The 18,957-nt window shown below is 41.2% G+C and overlaps 1 non-coding gene and 2 pseudogenes across 1 annotated transcript; all 3 read right to left on the minus strand.

Moving 5' to 3' along the window:
• Positions 1-4,846: 4,846 nt before the first annotated feature.
• On the minus strand, positions 4,847-4,953 carry LOC126021418 (U6 spliceosomal RNA). The gene has a single exon (XR_007499935.1). It is a non-coding gene; the product is annotated as a U6 spliceosomal RNA (small nuclear RNA).
• A 4,002-nt stretch (positions 4,954-8,955) lies between these two features.
• On the minus strand, positions 8,956-14,202 carry LOC126020666 (GTP-binding protein GEM-like; annotated as a pseudogene).
• Positions 14,203-17,741: 3,539 nt separating this feature from the next.
• LOC126020844 (40S ribosomal protein S24-like) lies at positions 17,742-18,197 on the minus strand (annotated as a pseudogene).
• Positions 18,198-18,957: the final 760 nt, after the last annotated feature.

An 18,957-nucleotide genomic window follows, 5' to 3' on the forward strand; every position in this document is an offset into this window, starting at 1 on the left:
CAACCTGGAAGAAACTGGAAGGTATCATGTTTAGTCAAGGGAGTCAGAAGGAAAATGAAGAGCAAAAGGGAGCACACAGATTTGTGTATGCGTATATGAGAAACCAATCACAAGATTATTGGCCATCAGTGGAATAATCCTGACAACACTGCCAAGAAAATTGTGAACTGAGGCTCTAAAACCAAGAGAAGGGTCTGGGGACAGTAATTAAGATCCTGACATGCTTCATGGAGGTTGTGAAAGAATATTGGGAGATAAACAATACTACATGAAGATTACTTTGTGTTTCTTGGTTCTGTTGATTGGTCATTGGTTTTAAGGTCACACCAGGTATCACAGTTTAAAATCATAAACATTTAAAATCATAAACATATACCCCCAATCATTCAGAAAAACCCTTCCCACCCTGGGACCTACTGTGATGTCACACTGTGACATCATTGGATTGTGATATTACAGGTGCCTGCATTTTACACTCTCATTTGCCTCATTGGCTAGATACTGGCTTGGGCAAATATGACTGTGTTTTTTGGTGTCTGAACCCCAAAATTGGGGTTCATCTTTCGACATTGGACTCTCTCTCCTTTGCTGCACTGTCGTCTTGATCTCCATGGCAGTGTACGGGATCATGCACTGCTGCCAGGTAAGGAGGCAGGATGAGTTCTGGGGAGTTCATGGCAGGACAGTGTCTCAGGAGATACACTGAGTTGGGATGTCTGAAGCCAGGAGAGAACATCAATCCTCTAGCAGACCAGAGAGCCAAGCGTAAAGGTTCAGGGGAGCCTCTGAGCTCAAGTTCAGAGACTTTTTAGTTCTGTGTCTGAGGTCAAGACCCACAGGCAGGATTGGAGAACTGGAGTCTTAGCTCTGCAGAACACAGGTCACAGACCCGTGTGAGGGACCACTCACACAGGGTCCCCCTCTGAGGTTGCTCACGACAGTGGAGATGAGTTTCTAAGAGGACCAGGGTCCTCCCTGAGCCAGTCCATGGATCAGGGCCTTATTCTAGGAGTTTCCTTGGCAGGGCTATCTGGTACCATGGGTGTGAGCCTGTTGTAGCATCTGTGTCCATAATCCAGGGAGAAAGCATTTCCTTGTCTCACCCCCGTCTGTGCTTGCTGCTCAATGAGGCTTCTCTGAGCTCCCAGAGTCCCCACCTCACTCTCTCTCTCTCTCTTCTTCTCAGCAAAGGAGGGCTGCGAGGAGATCCCTGGTAGTAAGAGGTAAGGAGCCAACTTTCCCTGCTCTCCCTGTCCTCAAGGCAAGGGCCTGGACTCTGAGCATGTCAGTGGAGACACAGTCCCTCAGAGAACCAGGGCGCGGGGTGAGGGGTGCTGGGCACTTGTGTCTGAGGCTTGGTGTCATTCCCTGAGTGCTTGGGCGATGGGTTCTCTTGAGGCTCCCTAGTAATTGGTTCAGAGAGCCAGAAATGGTCGGACAGGCCTTTGCCCAGAAGCAGGCGCCAATGGGCGTGATTGTATAGGTCGGGCAAATCAAGGGGCTCAAGACAGAGCAGGCCGGGGTCACCCTGGGCCCCTGAGCAGCAGCTCTGCAGCCTCCTCTGATGAGCACCCCTCCTCCCTGCAGCATCCAGGACCCAGTGGTTGGGCGCAGAAGGAGAGGTGGTGCGCTTCCGGAGACCCCTGGTGTTAAGGTGACTTTTGTCCTCTTCCATCAAGTCAGGGACGGGGGTGGCCATCCCTGGACAAAGCCTGGGAACCAAGGGGCAGTTGGCGGGTACTGTGACATCATGGAACCAAGGCTGGGGGAAGAGAGAGGGAGCCAGAGCCCCCCCCCCCCCAATGTCCTCCCAGGACCCCAGGGTCCTTCCCTCTCCCTCCTGCTACATCCCTGTGCTCTGTGTCTTTGCAGAGATGTCCTCCTAGAAATTAACTTCAGGGAATTAATGCAGAGGACCTTGAGTTCACCTGCACCAGGGCACCCCCAGAGGGCCCACCTCCACCCGGCTGCCCTCCTCCGCCTGTGGGCCCTGAGGTCGCAGCTGCCAATATTGTGGACTCTGCCCCCTTGGGCAGGACCCCCTCTGCCTCTGCCTCTGCCTCTGGCCCCCAGACTGGCCCTTTTACATGTGGGGACTCCAGGCCTTCCTCCACCCAGGGAGGCCTCTACCGGCACCCCAGGCCTGCCTCCACCCGAAGAGGCCTCTACCGGCACCCCAGGCCTGCCTCCACCCAGGGAGGCCTCTACTGGCCCCCCAGGCCTGCCTCCATCCGGGGAGGCCTCTACTGGGACCCCAGGCCTGCCTCCACCCGAAGAGGCCTCTACTGGCACCCCAGCCTGCCTCCACCGGAGGAGGCCTCTACTGGCACCCCAGGCCTGCCTCCATCCGGGGAGGCCTCTACTGGGACCCCAGGCCTGCCTCCACCCAGGGAGGCCTCTACTGGCCCCCCAGGCCTGCCTCCATCCGGGGAGGCCTCTACTGGGACCCCAGGCCTGCCTCCACCCGAAGAGGCCTCTACTGGCACCCCAGGCCTGCCTCCACCAGAGGAGGCCTCTACTGGCACCCCAGGCCTGCCTCCACCCGAAGAGGCCTCTACTGGGACTCCAGGCCTGCCTCCATCCGGGGGGGCCTCCGAGGGGACTCCCCCTTTGGCCTCCGGCCCAGGCAGCCCCCTGGACGACTTCCACTGGCTCGCCCACCTGCCCATCCTGGTGGCGAAGAAGCCAGGCCTGGAGGCCAGCTGGGTCCGCGCCCAGGTCCAGGAAATCATCCTGGCCCACCTGCAGTCGCCCCTGTCCGGGACCCCCCAAGGCCAAGCCCTCCTGGAGCAACTGCTGGGGGTGGCCGCCTCCATCGGCCTGGACCCCGGGGAGTTCACCAGGAGGTCGACGCCGCGCAGCGCCCACTCTGCTGCCGCCCACCCGCCCCGGAGGACCCGCAGGCTGCCACGCTGGCTGGCGGACAGGGCGCCACAGGCAGCCAGGGCCTTCAGGAACGCTGCTGTCGCGGTCAGGAGAGCCTGCAGGTGCCGCTGCCTGTCCTCATAGCACATATCACACACACACGCATCACACACACATATCACACACAAATACACATATAACACACACATATACACACAACACACTAACACACACACATACACACATCACATCACATTATGATATAATTCGTTTAAACACACAAATATTAAACGAATATTCTTGGTGACTGCTGCTTTTCCTGACTCTGGGTGTGGTGGGAGAGAAAGAAGGGAAAGAAGGGAGGGAAAGAGGGAGGGAGGCAGGGAGGGAGGGAGGAGAGAAGGAAAAAAAGGAGGGAAATAGGGAGGAAAGGAGGAGGAGGAAGGGAGGAAAGGAAGGCAGGAAGAAAGGAAGAAAGGAAGGAGGGAAGGAGGGAGGAAGGGAGGAGGAAGAAGGGAGGGAGGAGGGAAAGAAGGGAAGAAGGAAGGAGGGAGGGAAGAAGGGTGGAAAGGAAGGAAAGATGGAAGGAAAGGAGGGAAGTATGGAGGGAGGAAGGGAGGAGGGAAGGAAGGAAAGAAGGCGATAAGGAAGGAGAGAAGGAGGGAGGGAGGGGAGGAAAGGAGGAGGGAAGGAAGGAGGGAGGAAGAGAGGAGGAAGAAGAGAGGGAGGGAGGGAAGGAAGGCAGGAAGGAAGGAGGGATGGAGGGAAGGAAAGAAGGAAGGAAAAGAGGGAAAGAGGGATGGAAGGAAGGAAAGGATAGGGAAGTAGGAAGAGAGGAAGAAGGAGGGAGGGAAAGAAAAGGCACTTGGAAAGCTCTAGGTATGAGGCATTATGGTAAAGAGATGAAAAGGATAAAAAGGGATGAAAAGGTCAAGACATAGTGTTTTCTATTCTAATTCAGGGCTATAGACATTTTAAACCAACTCTAGTTTCACACAAAGGAAGATGATGTTAAAAACTTAGATTTACAGGTATATTGATTCCAAAGATATAAATCTCAGAAAAACACATCTCCCCAGTATCTGCAATGAATATTCCAATGAAACCTTTTGTAAACAAAAGGCTTAAAGCAAAGAAGTAATTACCATTAACTTACACGGAAAAGTTTGAGCATTCCCAAACCTCAAAGTAAACCACCAACTGATACCAAATACCACATAAGACCTTAAATAACACAGTCAAAAAACAAACAGTAAAAGCATTCCAGGTACACAGTGTGTAGTAGTTCATGGGGAGGGGGTTTGTCAGGGCCAGGGGAGCATCTCATACAATACAGTTGTCAGTTTCTTCCTGTATTCTCCACTCTGAATTTCTTCAGGTTAATAAAACCTGGGGCTTGAGCAATAGCGCAGTAGTAGCATGTTTGCCTTGCATGCAGCTGACCCAGAAGGAACCTTGGTTCAATCCCTGACATCCCATATTGTCCCCAAGCCAGGAGAGTTTTCTGAGCACGGAGCCAGGAGTAACCCCTGAGGATTTCTGAGTTTGGCCCCCAAACAAAACAAAAATTCTCTTGCTTTTAAGCAATTGGCAAGCCTCTTTGTGTGTGTGTGTGTGTGTGTGTGTGTGTGTGTGTGTGTGTGTGTGTGTGTGCATGATTAATAAATCAGAAAAACGGGGCCGGCGAGGTGGCGCTAGAGGTAAGGTGTCTGCCTTGCAAGCGCTAGCCAAGGAAAGGACCACGGTTCGATCCCCCGGCGTCCCATATGGTCCTCCCAAGCCAGGGGCAATTTCTGAGCCTGTAGCCAGGAGTGACCCCTGAGCATCTAACGGGTGTGGCCCGAAAAACCCAAAAAAAAAAAAATCAGAAAAACACAAAGGGTTGAAGTTTATTGCTTACAAAGGTGTGAAGAGAGATCCTCAAGACCTTAGAGTGTTGCAAAGCAATAGAAAATCAATCCATTTTTTTTTTCTTTTTCTAAAAAATATGGAACGTTTCACAAATTTTCGTGTCATCCTTGCGCAGGGGCCATGTTAATCTTCTCTGTATCGTTCCAATTTTAGTATATGTGCTGCCGAAGCGAGCACCAATCCATTTTTTTATGGAAGACAGTCTGGGATAGTGGCTAAAAGGGCTGGAGTACATGCCTGATGGCATCCCTGGGGCAGAACTCACTGTTGGGCCTAAAAAGGACAGGCCATGGTATCAAGGGAATTACCCTAACCCATTGAACACAACTTGGGAGAAATGTCCTCTTACTCCCAAAGGGAGGAGAGAAAGAAGCTACAGTGAGTTGCATGCAGAAAAGATGTGAAGGAGGAACAGTACAAATTTTATTGCAGAAAAAGTATGACACACTGCGAATAAACAGATGCCGTGCATTCAGATATAACTGTATGGATGTCATAGAGGGAAACTAGGTTAAAGATCTGCCATATCTATTGATATGTTCATGTAATTTTTATTTTTCTTGTTGTTGATGTTATGTATTATGTTGATGGATTTATGAATGTTAAACCATCCTTGCATTCCTGGAATGAAACCTACTTGATCATAGTGAATGATTTTCTTGATAAGGCATTGAATACTATTTGCCAGAATTTTATTGAGGATCTTTGTATCTGTACTCATCAGGGATATTGGTCTGTAATTCTCTTTTTTTGGCAGTATCTCTGTCTGGTTTGGGTATCAACGTGATATTAGCTTCATAGAAGCTGTTTGGAAATGTTCCCGTTTTTTTAATTTCATGAAAGAGCATGGCCAGGATTGGTAGTAGTTCCTCCTCTTGAAATCTTTGAAAGAGTTCATGAAACCATCTGGGTCTGGGCTTTTCGTTTTGGGGAGACATTTGATTACTATTTTAATTTCCTCAATAGTGATGGGGGTGTTTAGATATACTACATCCTCCTTGTTCAACCATGGAAGATTATAAGAGTTAAAAAATTTATCCATTTCTTTCAAGTTCTCATGTTTCATGGCATAAAGTTTCTCAAAGTAATCTCTGATTACCCTTTGAATCTCTGCAATATCTGTAGTGATCTCCCCTTTTCATTTCTAATATGGGTTATCAAGCTTCTCTCTCTTTCTTTGTGAGTTTTGCCAATAGTCTATCAATTTTGTTTGTTTTTTCAAAGAACCAACTTTTGCTTTCATTGATCTTTCAGATTGTTTTTTGGGTTTCCACTTCATCGATTTCTGTTCTAAGCTTTGTTAATTCCTTCTGTCTCCCTATTTTTGGTTCCTTTCATTGATCATTTTCTAATTCTATTAGCTGTGTCATTAGACTATTCAGGTATGCCCCTTCTTCTTTCCTGATGTGTGCTTGCAAAGCTATAAATTTTCCTCTCAGTAGCACTTTTGCTGTATCCATAGGTTCTATAGTTTATGTTTTCATTGTTATTTGTTTCCAGGAAAGTTTTGATTTCCTCTTTGATTTTATCTCGGACCCACTTGTTGTTCAGTAGCAGGCTGTTTAATTTCCAGTTGTTAAAGTATTTCTTCTGTGTCCCTGTGTAGTTCACATCTCATTTCAGAGCCTTGTGATCAGCAAAGGTAGCCTGCAAAATTTCTATCCTCTTGATTTTATGGAGATATGTTTTATGTGCCAGCATGTGGTCTATCCTGGAGAATGACCCATGTGCACTGGAGATGAATGTGTACCCAGGTTTCTGAGGATGGAGTGTCCTATATTTATCTACTAGGCCTCATTCTTCCATTTCTCTTTTTAGGTCTAGTATATTTTTGCTGGGTCTCAATCTGATTGACCTATCAAGTGTTGACAGGGCCATGTTTGAGAAAACTTATCTAAGAACATATTTATATAAAATTTCCATATTATTGCCATTTTCTATCTTTTTTTGGAATTTTCGATTTTTACCTATATATCTTACAATGAAATAAAATCTTTGTGAACAAAGGGCATTCTTATGTATCATTTTTTTCCGAACGAAGATCTTTTTTACCTTGATAAATCTTTTGCATATAAAAGTAGCATTCTCATCCAACATATAAAAATTATATTGTATATTTTTTCATTAGCAGTCAAGTCATAATCTGTTTTAGTGTGCTCCTGAAATAAAAATTATGGTTCTTGGAACCAAAATTTATAGTTATGTAAAGTTATTTTTGACTGAGAGTTGGGGAATATTAGGGGTCATTGGCATGTTAATTACAGCAAGCTCTCTTACTTTTTTTAAATAAATATCGTTATTTAAGCAGCATGATTACAAGCCTGTTTGTAGTTGGGTTTTAATTACATATTTAATAAAACCCCCCTTCACCAGTGAAACATTCCTACCACCAATACCCTCTGTCACCCCCCCCCCCCGCCCCTTGCCTGTATTCAAGTCAGGCATCCTATTTCTCTCACTCACGACCATTGTCATGATAATTGTCAATGTAGTGGTGAGTGCAGTTAGAGAAATAACTACATTGACAATTATAAAAAAAAGTATATTCAGCTGGACCGTCTAGCTCTCATCTCTATTGTCTCTGGGTGTTATTACAATAATGTCTTTATTTTTCTTAAAACCCATAGATGAGTGAGTCTATTTTGTGTCTATCTCTCTTCCTCTGACTCAGCATAATAGTTTTCATGACCATTCGTGTATAGAAAAATTTCCTAACTTTATCTCTCCTGATGGCAGCATAATATCTCATTGTGTATATGTACCACAGTTTCTTTAGCCATTCATCTGTTGTCAGGCATCTGGGATTTTTCCAGAGTCTGGCTATTGCAAATAGAGGTGCAATGAATATAGGTGTAAGAAAGGCTTTTCTGTATTGTGTTTTTGTGTTCTTAGGGTTCTTAGGAGTGGTATAGCTGGATCATATGGGAGTTCAATTTCCAGTTTTTTGAGGATTCTCCATATTGTTTTCCACAAAGACTGGACTAGATGGCGTTCCATCTAGCAGTGAATGAGAAGTGAAGGAGAAGAATTCTTTTCTCTCTACAACCTTACCAGCACTGATTGTTCTTGTTCTCTGTGATGTATGCCAGCCTCTGTGGCATGAGTTGGTACCTTATTGTTGTTTTGATGTCCTCTTACTTTTTAACTATACCCATCATTCTCTGTGGTAAGCTTCATGTCAGTGAACCATACCTTCCAGTCCTCCTCTATTTTGTCTCTAAGAATCATTTCACAAATGTTTTTTTTCTCAAAACCCATAGATGAGTGAGACCATTCTGTATTCATCTCTCTCCCTCTGAATTATTTCACTCAGTATAATAGATTCCATATATATGCATGTAAAGGTAAATTTCATGACTTCATCTTTTCTGACAGCTGCATAATATTCCATTGTATATATGTGCCACAGTTTCTTTAGCCATTCATCTATTGAGCCATTCATCTAAACAGCATCTAGGCTGTTTCCAAAGTCTGGTTATTGTAAAGAGCGCTGCAATAAATATAGGTGTGAGGAAGAGAATTTTATATTGTATTTTTGTGTTCTTAGGGCATATTCCTAGGAGTGGTATAGCTGGATCGTAGGGGAGCTCAACCTCCATCTTTTGGAGGAATAAAGCGATATGGATTTCCAAAAAGCGATATGGATTTCCAAAAAATCCGGAACTCTCCAGATTCTGACTGCAGGTAGAAGTAGATCATCCCAGGACAACTTTTTAACCCCTACCTGGCCTTGGCTACTGCAGATGCTTTTGAGGGCCACACCTGGAGCTACTTCCTGATCCCAGTGTCAATCCAAGAAGAACACAGGGAAAAAAATGCATGGCCGTGCACTTCTTATATAATACGAGCCCCGTCATAATAAACAGAATCACAGTTAAAGGGTGACAATGAGGAAACAACGATGGACAACTGCATGTGTGGAGTATGAGGATGTCAGCTCTGATGATCCAAAAAAATGAATGGCAAATGTCTCCTCTGATGAGTCTTATGTCAAAGTAGCCACATCAGGCTTTTTTCTGTAAATGAATACTCTTCCCTCCCATTGAGGCTATCATACTGAATTCCCAGATGCAACCAAGTGAGCTGCATCATACAATACTTAGAGTGCAATCTAATATAGATTATCAGTCCCTATGGCCTTCCGGGATGTCCAACTGGAGACAGCGAGTGACTGACCGTCTAGAGCACAGAGAGGTCATGGCAGGATTTGGAGTTGAGCTCGAAGGCCATGTTCTTATAGTTTTGGACCACAATCTTGCCCCAGAAGCGCCTGACCTTCCTGGGGATGTTCTCCCTCTTCTTCTGGTAGGCCAGCGCCTCTCATTCTTCTCCTTGCTGTCCCACCGCAGGTGCAGTTGCTGGACAATACCCACAAACAGCTCCTTCACGTTGTGCTGCAGGGCTGCAGAGGTCTCCATAAATTTGCAGTTTAAGGCCACAACACACGTTCTTTCTTCTGACAGGGAAAGGAAGGGAGGAGCTAGTCAGAGGAGCCAAAGAGCAAGAGTCTACATGGTTTGCAGCAAGCCAGAGAGTCCTGATTTTAGACTGGTTTTCAAGGTCACTCTGAAAGGCATCAGGTGTTCACTGGATTCACATGGGTTCACATGGTTAGTTAATGGGATGTCTGTCTTCCCAGGCACAAAGAGAAGCACAGACTTATGGGAAGATTACCTTCAATCCCATTCACCATGACCAACTAATGGTGTTATGGCCAAGTTTTATCCATTATCGTAGTACTGATTATAACAGAAAAGGCCATAACCAGGTAATTGCACCTATTATGGTAGGCACTACGTTATGTAAGGTGTTCAAAATACAAACTTTTTCAGGGCTGATGCAATAGCACAGGGGGTAAGGTAAGGTATTTGCTTTGTAGGCAACTGACCCAGGTTTGAGGCCCAGCATCCCATATGGTCCCTCCAAGCACCACAAACAATAACCCCTGAGAACACAGCCAGGTGAAACCTCTGAGCACCACCAGGTGTGGTACAAAACCAATCTATAATTATTTTTTCATGTTCCCAGAAAAATTGAAAAATGCATCATCTCTCGAGAGATGATGAAACAAAGTAGAGTATAGTCCCTTTAAGAAGCCTGAAGAAGTTCAATAGACCAGTGATCTTCAATTGTCATTTAAAGGTATAGGTAAACCTTTCTAGGTTTAAACTACTGGCTGATGGTCTTGATTACAATTTTGGGTCCATGGACCAGTATTCAGGACAGGTACTAGCTGGTCATAGCTGTAAAATGACAGAAGAACACAGATACAGCTTGTAACTGGCAGCTATGAATCCAGGTCTTCTCTCTCAAATTCAAATAAATATACTTTACCCAGAGGTGACTAAGGCTCTGTCCTGGTAGTGCTCAGGAAACCATGTGGAGCAAGGATCAAAATAATCTCAGCCTGTTGAAATATCTCTCCAGATCTCAAGCTAGTCTTTTTTAACTCTCCATATTAATGAGATTTCCTAAAATAAAAATAAGAATTTTTTAAATAATATTTTATTTAAGCACCTTGATTACAGACATAATTTAGTTGGGTACCAGTTATATAAAGAGCACTTTACTATAAAAATATATAAAGATATAGTATAAAGATGCACTTGTTTTACAAGAGGCCAATCCCAGTTCAATATCTGGAACCACAGGGTCTACTAAACACAGAGCTGGAAGCCCCCAAGAATTACTGGTTATGCCCTCCAAAGGCAGACAAATATTTATGTAAATAAATAGACTGATGAGTTAGTTTTTTAATTAAAAATTTCATAAATAGAATATAGTCACAACAAAATGTTCTAGTTTCCATTTCAAAGGTTCTCTTATATTTCATACCATGTGTCTAAATTTGTCTTAAAAATAACTTTGGGGCTGAAGCAGTGGTGTGGAGCGGTAAAGCACCTGCCTTGCTGACACTAGCCTAGGACGGATCACAGTTAGATATAAATATATAAATATATATAAAATATATAATAACTACTCTAGAATTATCCTAAGACCTACTTTGTTTGTTTTGTGGCCATACCTATATTTAGGGCTTACACCTGGATCTTTGCTGAGTGATCACTCCATTTGGACTCAGGGGTTTGAGCCTGAGGTGGGATTTGGCCATCTGGGGTTTGGACTCAGGCTGACCATGTGCAAGACAAATGCTCTACTCACTACATATCTTTCCATTCCCCTGAAAACTACTTTGGAAAGCAGCTGCCCAGTAAAAGGGTGAGGATTAAAAATAGTAGTAGTAATTTTCTAAGAGTAAGACATTTCCAAAGTAGCCCTGATTATTCAAAAAGTATTTTAGGTCTATATCGTTTTCTGCACTGGGCATTCCAACTGATATTTTATATGTATCAGAGGCCAAAACTACATTAGGTCAATAAAATCACAAGAACCCCAAAACACTTGGATGTCACTTTGCAAATAGAAGTTACTTGAAGTAAGCATCTAAAAGAGTATGTGACATTATCAATCTGATGACTTAGTTTAAACATGTGAAACAAAGGACACAAGTACTGAAGAATGGTGGTTCAAGAGTCCTTGAACACGAAGAAGTAGCAGCCAAAGTTGAATTCTGACTCTTAACAAAAACTCTCATAAAATTCCTCCATCAGAGAAACAATCTGTGAGATGCTTCTCTCTTTCTGTCTTGTTCTCTATCATTCTCTTTCTCTCTCATTCTCTCTATCTTATTTCCCTGACATCTTTAGAACTTCTTGGGGAAACAAAGAACAAATAGAACAAATGTTGAAAGCTGTCAAAAATATCTTAGCAAAAACCTAAGAATCTTATTCTCTCGTTCTTGTGATCAGGAATGAGCACAGCCTGCAGTGCTGAGGGGCTATTACCAACTCTGTTCTCAGTGCTGGTTCCCCAATCTGTGCTCAAGGGAACATAAGATGCTCAGGCTCAAACCCCATGTCCTGTAGGCAAGCATTCAGGGCATTCACTGAACATAGAAGAAGGGAAGAATACCCTCTGAAGGCCAATGAGGGGACTCCAGAAACTGTTTCTATAACATCAACTACAGTCCTCTTACCAGACACTTCTCGGTGCCACACCAGGTGACTTTTACTGCCCACCAAAATGATAGAGATGTCCTCTGTCTAGCGGGATCTTTTGAGCTGATTTGTAGCTCAGAAGCTTTCTCAAAGCTTGCCCGGTCTGTGATCGATCAGGTAGGCATCACCCACTTGCATGCAGTGGTCTTGGAGCCACTCATTCTTCCCCTAATAAAAAGAGAAGTTTCAGGAGTTCAGGTTGAACTTATGGATGAGGTCTCAGATCACAAAGAAGTAAAGTGGCTCCTAAACTACCTTTGCCAATACCAACATGAAAAAAACAAAACCAAAAAAGCTTATCACTCCACAGCTGCATTGGTCTTTCATGTCTCTGATGGCATGAGTACTTATAACAAAAACAATTTTAGGGACTGGAGGAATAGTACAGCAGTATTTGCCTTGCATGCATCCAACTTAGATTTGATCCCTGGCATCCCCTATGGTTTCCTGAGCTCACCAGGAGTGACTCTTGAGCGCTGTCAGGAGTAGCCCCTGAGTAATCACAGGTGTGCCCCTAAAACAACCGAAGAAAAACAATTTCAACTTCCCAATTCCCCTGACTACTTGAGTTGATAAATTATACAATTACTATATTAAACACTGTTAATATGTCAATCTGTGCTACAGGAAATAAAAAATAAAGAGCTCATCCATAGGCACACCTACAAATATCCTGATGGGGCCCACAGCTGAAATCTCCAACTAGTGCTTCTTAGAAACTATGGTGTCATGGTTTGGTTTGCTTCCCCAGTTAATGTGGACAGTCCCACTATCAGCAATTTTGCAAGACAAACGAGATCACTGATTTCTGAAAAAAGATTATTTATTAACCTTTGAAAAAAAAAGAGCTCTTCTGAATTCCTAAAAATTCTCTTCATTCTACATGTGGTACATATACACAATGGAATATTATGCTACTTTCATTAATGTTGCAATTACGCAACTTGCTGCAACTGGGTGGGAAATAGAAGATATCATGTTGAGTGTAGTAAGTCAGAAAAAGTAAACCAAACACAGAATGATCTCATTTATCTGTGATGTACAAAATAATTGTATTAGTAAATGTAATGTAATTAAGGGGAGAGTACTAGATCACCATATACCCCAGAACCTAAGGAAGAAAGGAACAGAGAAGATAACTTGGGAGAAATGAAGTCATACAATTTTCCTATATATGGATTATCATGATCATGGAATCTATTAGCTGAGTGAAATATATCAGAGAGAGAGAGAGAGAGAGAGAGAGAGAGAGAGAGAGGAAGAGAGAGACAGATAGAGACAGAATAGTCTCACTCATCTATGTGTTTAAGAAAAACAAAAGACATTATTGTAATAATACCGAAAGCCAACAGAGATGAGGGCTGAAAGGAGTCCGGCTCTTGATGTGAAGCTTACCACATAGAGTGGTGAGTTTAGTTAGAGAAATGACAACACTAACTATCTTGTTAGTGTTAATGAGTAAGAGAAGTAGAATGCCTTTCTCAAATATAGGCAGGGAATGGGGAAGGAGGTAGGTGGGGGCATTGATGGTGGGAATGTTGGACTAGTGAAGAGGATTGTTCTTTTCATGACTTAAACCCAATTACAATCATATTTGTAATTGTGGTGCTTAAATTAATATTTTATATACAAATATTTAAGGCACTTAAGATGTGTAAAACAAATTATTTACTGAACACTTAAAATAAATTTGTTTTATTTTCTACTTTAAAATAGAATTATACTATATAAAGTCTACAAATAAAATTTGCTGTGTTCTAGAAAAACTTCCAGGAACTAAACTTACATTTTTGCAGATGTGCAGTATAAATGATGTAAGTTATATGACTTAAACGTTATATATTGGCTTTTTCAGGCTGTTCAGTATTGACCAATATTGACTCCTCAATAGTTAAAATGTAATATGACTGCAATAATTAAATCATTCCAGGGAAAATGTTTTGAGTAAAAAAAAAAAGAAGAAAAAATAATCTAAGTCTATAATAATTAACACTGAATTGTCTTGGACCAATACAATTAAAAAACATACAAAACAGGTTGTTTCTTAAAGTGGTAACATTTTGAATTGTTCTAGGAAACAAACAATAAGTATATTTTTATTATATTGATAAGATAATTTGGATAAAAGATAAGTTAAACAACAAATACCAAAAGATTATCAAAGTTAATTTATCTCTAAAAAATCAATAATCCTCTTAAGAAATAGTACCACTACTTCAATAAAACTCAGAAACAGGGCCTGAGCAATAGCATAGCGGTAGGGCTTTTGTCTTGCACAGGATCAACCCTGGATGAACACTGGTTTGATTCCTGATATCCCATATGGTACCCCAGGGCTGCCAGGAGCGACTTCTGATTCCAGATCCAGGAGTAACCCCTGAGCACTGCTGGATGTGAACCTCCTCCAAAATGCTCAAAACCATCTCCTCTAAGGATTATAGATGTCTAAACTCATACATCATGTTCTATATTCATTTGTATGGCTTTCACTATATTTTATTATGTGTATTGAATGTTATGTACTTGGAATCAGATAGATATGGAACCAAATATGTCATATGATTTAGGAAAAATAATACAATTCTGTAACTTTTAGTTTTCCTATCTAAAATGAAAATTTTTACATTCATCATATATATTGTTTATTGCTGTATTTATTCATTGGCTGATATTGACTAAATAATAATTGTAAATGCTGAGAATAAAATGATGAGTAATAATTGTCAAAAACGTATAAAGGTTAGAAGCTTAAAAACTAGCAGTGGAAAGTCCAGAGAGTAAAAAAAAAAGGCTAAAATGTATTCTGTACATGTGAGAAACTCCAAATTTTATCCTTGGGTTCCTTATAGACTTCAGAGCACCTCCAGGAAAGGCCCTTATGACCCCAGTTTCTCTGGATCAGTGCCTCACTACATCATTGCCTAGCAGATTGAGAACTGTCCGTCTACATAACTTATCATTTGTTGTTCGAATGGTTTCTGGGTCCCCGAGCATTGTTTGAAAAATTTTTAACCCCATACAAACAAATTATTAGACAATATAGATATAGTGGCAAATAAAAATATTATCCACAGAATGAAATATTACAATTGCAATTGATTTTAGAATAAATAGCACATCATTTTAGCATAACATGGTTTTCACAAAGAGTTATCTTGATGTTAAGTGTATGGGAAATATTTACCATTTTTGTGTCAAGGGCATATTTGAAGAACAGAAAATAAATAACTTGTGTAAAAGCATTGCAGGTGCAGCAAGCATGGTATGAATGTCTAACTGATCGAACAAATGGACTGTGATGAGAGTTCATGTTGGAAAGGGAAGGAAGACTCCAGTAATAGCACTTCTGTTACTTTCTAAAGAATGTAGGAGAGAAAAAAAAATGACAAAATCAAGTTTGTATATGATTACACATATCCAGCCCTCAATAAATGCTGTATTCATCAATAAAGCAATAGTTCTTAAGAAGGAAGGTCATAGATTTTATTAGCACTAGGAAATTAATATTTCCAGGTAAGAAACACAATATGAAATAACGTTGTGGCAGAACTATTATATCCATTATGTTGACCAAAGACCTTTCACTTACATGATTCCACATTTGTGCATAATTCTACATTAAACAAAGATATTCAGCAATTATATTGAACAATGGCAATATAAGTTTCTGACTTGTGCAACTTTCCTTTTTTTTTTTTTTTTGGTTTTCTGGGCCACACCCATTTGATGCTCAGGGGTTACTCCTGGCTAAGTGCTCAGATATTGCCCTGAGCTTGAGGGGACCCTATGGGACGCCGGGGGATCGAATTGCGGTCCTTCCTTGGCTAGCTCTTGCAAGGCAGACACCTTACCTCTAGCGCCACCTCTCCGACCCTTTGTGCAACTTTGCTATACCTCAATTTTAAGTTTATTTTCTTCCTCAAAATAGAGAACTGTTGTAATGCTTTTTTTCCCCTCTAATTCTTTTTATTTTGTTTTATTTTTAAAATATATCTTTATTTAAACACCGTGATTACAAACATGTTTGTAATTGGGTTTCAGTCATCATTACTGTGATAATGCTTATAAATAGGAAGAAGTATAAACATATAGAAGTTTTGTGTTTTAAAAAATTTAGAGTATTTATTTACTGATTTGTTTTTTTCATAGAAAATTGAGATTTATGCTAAAAGGATATGCATGTATATCTAAAGATTTTTCTTTGGATGTAGATATGTAATTAAATATTTATAAAAATAATATCAAAGAATATTCGGAATATAATAATTATTAACATGACACTTTAGAAAATAAATTCAAAAGACATTAAAAAGGTTCAAGAACTTCTAACAAAAATGGAAATAAACTTAACTCAAATAAAAAGAGTAAACTGTCTTATATGAATAATTGGAATTTATAAAATGTACAGTACATAGAATTTTCTCCTTCATTCCTCCCTCCCTCCTTCCCTCCCTCCCTCCCTTTCTCCCTTCCTCCCTTCCTCCCTTCCTTTCTTCCTTGCTCCCTCCCTCCCTCCCTCCCTTCCCTACCTCCCTCCCTCACTTCCTTCCTTCCTTGCTCCCTCCCTCCCTCACTTCCTTTCTCCATTTTTCTCTCCCTCCTTCCGAGTAGTGCCCTAGCAATCCTCAGTTAGTCATTTTGATGCTCTTTTTAGAAGGATTCAGTATCGCTTGGGCCCTTCTATGTCAGAGATTACCCAGGCCTCTCAAGTGATTCAAGAGATGCATAATTGCCAGAGCTGCTCAGGGACCATGTGGGGCTAGGGGTTATACTAGGCTGGTTGTATAAAGACATGTAGTGTAATCCCTGTACTATCTCTGCAGCCCCTATTTATTTCTTATTAGGATCTTATAGGTAAATAATTAATAAATATTTCAACAACTAAACAAAAAATTGCTATTGACTAAATTAAACAATATAAAGAAGACACAGTATTATGCTGCCAATGGTGGCATACAGTAAGCTAAAAGTTTTATTTTAAAATAAATCCTCTCTTACCAAACATAATTTAAAAAATGAGTTGATGATACAGAAAAGAAAGTATAATTTCTAAATTTTATAATTCCAGGGACTGAAATGATGATATAGCTGGTAGAATACTTACTTTGTACCTGACTTGGATTTGACACCCCATTCAATCTCTTGAGGCTGCATTCAGATCAATATTAGAAGTGATCTACAGGAGCCCGAGCAATGGCACATGCTGGAGGGCATTCGCCTTTCACACGCTAACCTAGGATGGACCGTGGTTGGATCTGCCGATGTCGCATATGGTCCCCCAAATGAGGAGCGAATTTTTAGGGCATAGCAGGAGTAACTGGGTGTGGCCCAAAAAGCAAAAAAAAAAAAAAAAAAGAAGTGATCTACAAGCATATAAGCATCACTGGGTGTGGCCCCAAAATAAAAAGCTACAAATAATCTTCTTGAGTTCATAAACTAGGTTGAAATATATTAAAAATCCTGTATGTCTATCAACTAATGTTATGAAGCTCTAATTTCATATAAGAGAAATTCAGATCTCAAGAGATACATTTTAGCTTGAAACATATGAATAAGCAATTATTGTAATCTGCTTAGATTTATTTAATTGAACTTGGAAATGGGATAAAAATATTACTATCGGTAACAAGGAAGCAGTGACTGTTTCTAAATATAGTTTTATTTTATATATTTACTAGTCAACATTTCTCATCTAATTTTTAACTTTTATAATTAATTGAGGTTTCTTGACTTATAATACTGTAAATGGCTTCTCATGCACAAAATTTCAACTCATTCTTATCACCAATATAATCTATCTCCTTCCTCCAATGGAGGACCTCCATGGGGTCCTGAGTATAGTTTTTTTGTTTGTTTTTCATTTTTTTACAATTTATTCATCCTCGTGAAAAAATCTGCACAATCACCATAACTCACTGCAGAATCTTTACTCCTTCTGTTCTTCAATCTCCAGCTCACTTTTTGCCAGCGCCAACGTTGGCCTTGGCGGTGCCCCTGACTTTCTTCATCCTGTTCTTGCGCTCCTTTCGCTGCTTCCTCGAAGTTTTCTTCTTCTCGTACAGGCCGTGTCTCACCAATGCTTCGGCTCATTCTTCTTCGGGTGGTCCAAGGAATCATAAATCATGCCGAAGCCACCAAAATGGGTCCTGAACCCGAATACGAAGTTAAAGTCTGGGGTGGTCTTGTACATCTTTGCCAGTTTCTCTCGAATTTCCGTCTTTGGCACGGTGGCCTTGCCAGGGTGTAGGACATCAATGACCATCTGCTTCTGCTTCCGCTGTAACAGTCGGTTGGCAGTCGGTTGGTCATGAATTTCCTGGTGCGGATGGTGACCATGTCGTTCAAGATGGCGGCGCAGCAGCAGAGTCAGGGGGGAAGAGCTGAGTATAGTTTTTTTTTTTTAATTTTTATTTTTAATTATGAGAACAAGGGTGCAAAGAAAGAGGACAAGGTAAAGTTACAGTGGAAGGACAATCACCCATAACATAATTCTCAGAAGTCCCCTTGCTGAGTATAGTTTTAACTAGTCATATATATATATATATATATATATATATATATATATATATATATATATATATATATATATATATATATATTCAATATATATTCAAATAGACACACAGAGATATATGCCAGAAAGTAGAATATCATGCAATTCGCCATGGTACGGTTTAAACTATAGAATTTCATCTGAGTGAAGTCAGTCAGAAGGAAAGTGTTAGGTACAGAATAAATGCAGTCATATGGGGCACTTAAAGACACAGTATGTAGCAATTAAGGGCTGAAAGTAATTCAATGAGAGAACTGATCCACAAAATTGAATTTCTGAATATTTAGGGTGAGGTTTAAAGGGAGGTATATTGAGAGCCTTGGGTAAGCCAGGGTACACGAGAGATTTCTTATGGTGCTGAAATTTTGTATGCGGAAAACTACCATCAACAATACTGTAAATCACAGTACCTCAAAAATAATTAAACAGAAGTTAAGAAAAATGTTAATATAACAAAACTTACTAAATTAAAACTAGAGGGGCCGGTGCGATAGTTACTACAAGTAAGGCAACTGTCTTGCAAGTGCTAGCCTATGATGGACAGCGATTTGATCTCCAGGCATTCCATAT

This window comes from Suncus etruscus, chromosome 10 (genome assembly GCF_024139225.1).
Source record: "Suncus etruscus isolate mSunEtr1 chromosome 10, mSunEtr1.pri.cur, whole genome shotgun sequence".
Taxonomy (NCBI): Eukaryota; Metazoa; Chordata; class Mammalia; order Eulipotyphla; family Soricidae; genus Suncus; species Suncus etruscus.